Here is a 5,902-nt window from a genome sequence, read left to right as displayed (position 1 = left end):
GTTCTTCCTCAAGGCGACTGTAAATTCAAATCCTAAGGTCGGCTCGGATGGTCGACCTCGACCACCAAGCTCATGTATCTTCAAATCCTGATCATTCAATCTTATCATCACTAAGGAACTCGGGAAATGGTTGAGAAATGGTCGCCATTTGCGCCTACTATTCAGGAAGAGTTTCCATCCACACAACCACTCTTAGGCCTATAAATAGAAGCCCCATCTACAATGAAAGGTACGCACCAGTTAACCACCAACTCAATGGGACCCAGATAGCTTAATTCTAACTTAGGCATCAGAAGGTCCACTTGCTATAGCTAGGGTCTCCTTCGTCATCTTCATGTGCAGGTACTCGGAGGTTTATCAAGGGTTAACTAGATCTCAACCTCAACAGTTTGACACCGTCTGTGTGAATGACATTAAAGCCATTCTTGCCTTATTAATGGTAAAAGGGAGGAAGAAAGTTCCAGCTGCTAATGTTGCAGCCCTTCCTGCTTTGCCAGAGTCATTCGCCAATCAAGGAGATCAATCCTCTCAGCGGTGAGTTGATTCCGCTCCAGCGGCACCTGCACCCGGATCCCATAATCGGGGAGGTTGGCTTGCCTCTCTGGAGAATCGAGTCGAGACTCTGAATAACAATATGAATCAACTAATGGAAATCCTGGAGGGATAAACCCCTCCCCTTAGCCACAAGGTAGAAGATGGTGCTACCACTAAGCAATCCCGACCTCCACCTGATCCCCCAATCCCACAGAAGGTTGAACCACAGTCAGGGCAGCCCAGCCAAATGCTTGCACGAACCGCCAGAATGGCCGCTCTCGTCGCTTCTAATCGGTGTCACATGTTGGAAAACTAAAGGCGTGGGAAAACTCCTAAGGCAGTTGGAGAAAACGAAGTTCCCTAGGTAGTAGAACTCAAAGAGCTATGGGGTTAGAGTGGAAACAGATGCTAAGCCTATCGCACACAAGCTCTGACCTTAATAGAAGCTATGCCAGAGGAAACTAAATCGCCGTTTACCGATGATATCATGAAAGCTCAGGTCCTGCCTAGATTTAGGATGCCATAGATTTCCCCCTACCCCGGGTCTGGTGACTCGGCCGAGCATTTGGAAACTTGCAGAGCGTGGATGGAACTTTATGGTGCCTCAACCTCAGTGATGTGTAGGGCATTCTCCTAAACTTTGTCCGGAGCAGCCCGAAAGTGGTTTCGACAGTTAAAACTGAAGTCCATTAGTTCTTTCACGTAACTCAGCAAAATCTTCATTACTCAATTTATGTGAGGAAAAAACAAATGAAAACCAACAACTCACCTCCTCACTATCACTTAGAAGAAGGATGAGCTACTGAAAGATTACATCACATGTTTCAACTAAGAAGCGATGTAGGTAGAGGGTTATTCAGATCAAATAACCCTAGCTTCCATGATGTTCAGTTTTAAGGAGGGAAGATTTCTCTTCTTGATCGGCAAGAATCCTACTCCGACGTTCGCTGACCTCCTTAACCGAGCTTAAAAGTATTCCAACACTGAAGAACTGTTTAGCTCTCGTAAATCCACTTAAAGCACCAGGAGTTCGACTAAGGAAAAGAAACCCAAAGAAGAGCCCCCTCCCAGTGTTAACAATAAAAGGAGGAGAGATGACGACTCGTCTAGATAATGTTCTGGCTGACGACCTGAGAGCAGGTTTCATTCTTACAGCCCTCTGAATGGTACGCCTGAGCAAGTCCTCATGGAAGTTCAGGATAAAAGGCTCTTGAAATGGCTGAACTGGATGAGGACTAATGCTGACAAGTGGGACCAGCAAAAGTACTGCCACTTCCATCATGACCACGGTCACTCCACAAGTGATTGCTTCGACCTCAAGGAAGAAATTGAAGCCCTCATCCGCAACGGACATCTCTGAGAATATGACGACAGAAGGGAGGAATGACTAAATCGAAGGAATGAACATCATGTTAAGAGGAATTAAAATAAGGCCATGGGAGAAATCTACACAATCTTTGGTGGGCCTGTGGGAGGAGGAGATTCGAATCGAGCTCGCAAAGCTCATGCCCGAAGCATTAGCCATAATAGCTTGGAACATTGCATCCACCTCACCCATAGACCTCCAAAGGAGAAAAAGATGGTCCCTGCGGATTAACGTTCACCAAAGACAATGCTCGTGGAGTCCACCACCCCTATGACGACACCTGGATGGTAGTTATGACTATAGCCAACCAAAAGGTGTTTTGGGTTTTGGTAAACACTGTCAGCTCGGCTGACATCCTCTTCGCTATCGCCTTCGACAAAATGGGGATTGGAAGGACTCAACTCCGACCTATCTGAACCCCTCTGCTCGGATTCATAAGAGAAAAGGTCACTTTCGAAGGATTTATACAACTTCTAGTCACTGTAGGAGATGGATAAAATCAGCCACAATGATGATAAACTTTTTAGTGGTTAACTGTCTCTTTGTTTATAATGTGATCCTTGGGCTCCATCCCCTAACGCCATGCTAGCGGTGGTTTCGACCTACCATCTCATGATGAACTTTCCAACCGAGCACTGCATTAGACAGGTCAGGGAAGACCAGCGTGAAGCTCATCAATGTTACTCCACATCTCTGAGAGCAGGGGTACGACACCGTGCCATGGCCATCACTTCTCTCAAACCCCAAGAAGAGTCACTTGAGAGAGGGTCTCTCATGGAAGACCTTATAGTTGTCCCCCTTAACGAATGCGACCCGACCCATACTATACAGGTTGGCTCATTGCTAGCCCCAAATTTACGGGATGAGGTCATAAATCTTCTGCGACACAATACCGAAGTCTTCGCATGATCCCATTAGGACATGCCCGACATCAACCCGGAAGTAATGGTCTACAAGTTAAATGTCGATCCCGACCACCAACCAGTAAGGCAGAAGTGATAAGCGTTCAAACCAGATTGATATGCCATCATTGGAGAGTAGGTCGGCAAGCTCCTGGAAGCCAGATTCATTGAGGAGTTCTACTATCCCGACTTATCACCAACGTCGTCTTGGTGAAAAAGTCCAACAAAAAATGGTGGGCCTACGTTTACTACACAGACCTAAACAAGGCGTGTCCTAAGGATAGTTTTTCCCTCCTGAGGATCGACTAGCTAGTCAACAGTACAGTAGGGCACTAGCTCTTAAGCTTCATGAATGCATATTCAAGTTATAACCAAATCGTTATGCACTTGCATAATAAGCAAAAGATGACCTTCATCACTGACAAAGGACTCTGCTACTATAAATTCATGCCCTTTGGGCTAAAAATGTTGGGGCCATGTGCCATCGACTCAACAAAATGTTTGCTCGACAGATCGGGCACTCTATAGAAGTTTACGTCAACGACATGCTCATCAAGAGCATCAAAGCAGCAGATCACATCGCCAACCTTGAGGAGATGTTCACAATCTTATGACAATATTAAATGAATCTAAATCCGAACAAGTGGGCCTTTGGAGTCAGCTTAGGTAAATCCTTGGATTTTTAAGGAGCTAGAGGGGAATTGAGGCAAACCATGACAAAATACAAGCTCTGCTAGATTCAGTGTCTCATCGGCAGGGTAGTCACCCTTAATCCTTTTATCTCCCGGGCTACTGACAACTGCATTCCATTCTTCCAGCAGTTGAAAAGTAAAAAGAAGCCAATTGACTGAGGACTGCGAGCAAGCGTTTCAACAGCTTAAGCAATACTTAGGTTTGCTCTCCAAGCCCAAGTAAGGAGAGTCGTTGATGCTCTATCTGGCAGCCTCTATTGCAACAGTCAGTTTGGTCCTTATCCCGGAGTAAGGGGGGAAGCAACTCCCAGTTTACTATGTCAGTAAAGCACTAGTCCTAGTAGAAAGCAGATACCCCGACATCGAGAAGCTTGCCTTAGCTTTGATAGTATCATCTTGTCACCTTCGCCCCTACTTCCATGCTCACACAATCACAGTCCCAACCAATCAACCTCTTCGCCAAGCTCGAGGTTTTTGGAAGGCTCACGAAATGGGAAATCAAGCTCAGTGAAGTTGACATCAAATATCAGCCCTAGACCACCATCAAGGGTTAAGAAGTGGCCGACTTCATTGTTGAATTCACTAATAGACCAAAGCTGGAAGCTCCAACTGATCCGAATAGTGAAGCCGACCAACGGGTCTCGACATTGTACGTCGATGGTTATTCCAACTCTAAAGGCTGTAGGGCCAGGATAGTCCTCAAGGCACCCGACTAAACCTACACACAATATGCCTTAATATTTGGATTCTAAACATCGAATAATGTGGCAAAGTACGAAGCATTGCTTGTCGGACTTAGATTGGAGGTAGAAATGGGAACTCAGAATCTAAAAGTCCAAAGTGATTCCCAGCTCATCGTCAACCAGGTCACTAGCGAATACCATGCCAAAGAGGAAAAAATGATCGCCTATCTTTAGAAAGCCCAAGAACTCATCAGTAAGTTCCCAAAATGTGATGTTGTCCTAGTCCGCAGAGAGAAAAATTCCAGAGTGGATACGCTGGCAAAGTTGGTCACAACGACCGAGGACGACATCCCGAAATCAATCCCCATCAAGTTCTTGTCAAATACGAGCATCAGTGAGCCCGAGTTGGAAACATCTTGTCCCGTCATCTTGATCCTGAGCTAGATGGACCCAATCACCGAGTATCTTTAGGAAGGCAAATTACTTGAAGACAGGCTCGAAGCACGTAGGATTTGAGCCAGGTCAGCTCGGTACACCTTGGTAGGAGACATCCTTTATGAAAAAAAGATTACTCCTTACCATATCTGAGATGCCTCCAACTTGAGGAGGCTGAGTATGTCTTGAAAGAAATACATGAAGGAATGTAACGTCTTGAAAAAATTCATACAAAGACCCGAGTACCACCTCAGGCAGAAATCTCTAAGGACCAAATTCCTTTAGAAATTAGGCGAAGTTAACTAACTTTTAAACTAGATTAGCTATAAAATTAGCTTTAAATACGAACTGCAAGACTCAAAACTTGTAGAATCGTTAACGCTACATTACCCTGAAACTTAGGATCCAACTCAAAACCCAGTTGCTCTTGGGAGCACATCGAAACTCTATATCGGACCTGGATCGCGCGTCAAAAATCCGATTTTCCCAAATCTATATGGTTATGACCGCTTTGCTAGACTTGGCAACTATCTCGAAAAGAAAGTCTGAAAGGTATCCAAAAACGCATAACATGAGCCCGGAGCGAAGTGTGTGAGAAACGCGAATATCTTTAGAAAATGAACTGAAACTTAAGTGAATTGAGTCGTTCGCTTATAGGCGAAATCTAAGGATTTAGATCATCAAATTTTGACCCAAATACACCCTTGGATTAGGGAAAATTTTTGACACATGTTAGTGCACTTGTGACCCTGATCGAGTACCGGTGACCGTTGAACTAAACTGGTCCGCCATGGCCGATCCACAAATTCGATCAGACTGAAAGCTTAGCTTGACCTAGATCCAATGTCAGGGAGCTTAAGTCTGATCACATGTAGACAAGGGGCCTCCAGAACAGCTCCGTTGGACCGAAACGACCACTATTTGGTTATAACCTAAGTATACCATGGCGATGGGGCCATTGAGTTCAGTTTTGGGCCTATATAAGTCCCTTAAACCCTCTCTCTCTCTCTCATTCCATATGAATTTGGAAAAACCCTAAGAGAGAGAAGAGAGAAAATAGAAGGAAAGAGAGAAAGTGAGAGAGAGAGTTGGCATTTGTTCCTTGGATTCAATCCCATCACTCCATGTGCTTAACTACCACTTCTATATCGCTATTCCGGCGATTTTGATTCCGCTCTTAGGTAACAAAACCTAACCCTAATCTGTTTTAGGGTTTCAAATAGTGTAAATGATGAAATAGCTAACCTATTTCATGCTATAGGTGGCTGTCGTGCCGTAGACAAAGACTTG

Source organism: Magnolia sinica, chromosome 1 (assembly GCF_029962835.1).
Source record: "Magnolia sinica isolate HGM2019 chromosome 1, MsV1, whole genome shotgun sequence".
Lineage (NCBI taxonomy): Eukaryota > Viridiplantae > Streptophyta > Magnoliopsida > Magnoliales > Magnoliaceae > Magnolia > Magnolia sinica.
Note: the sequence above shows the minus strand (reverse complement) of the source record.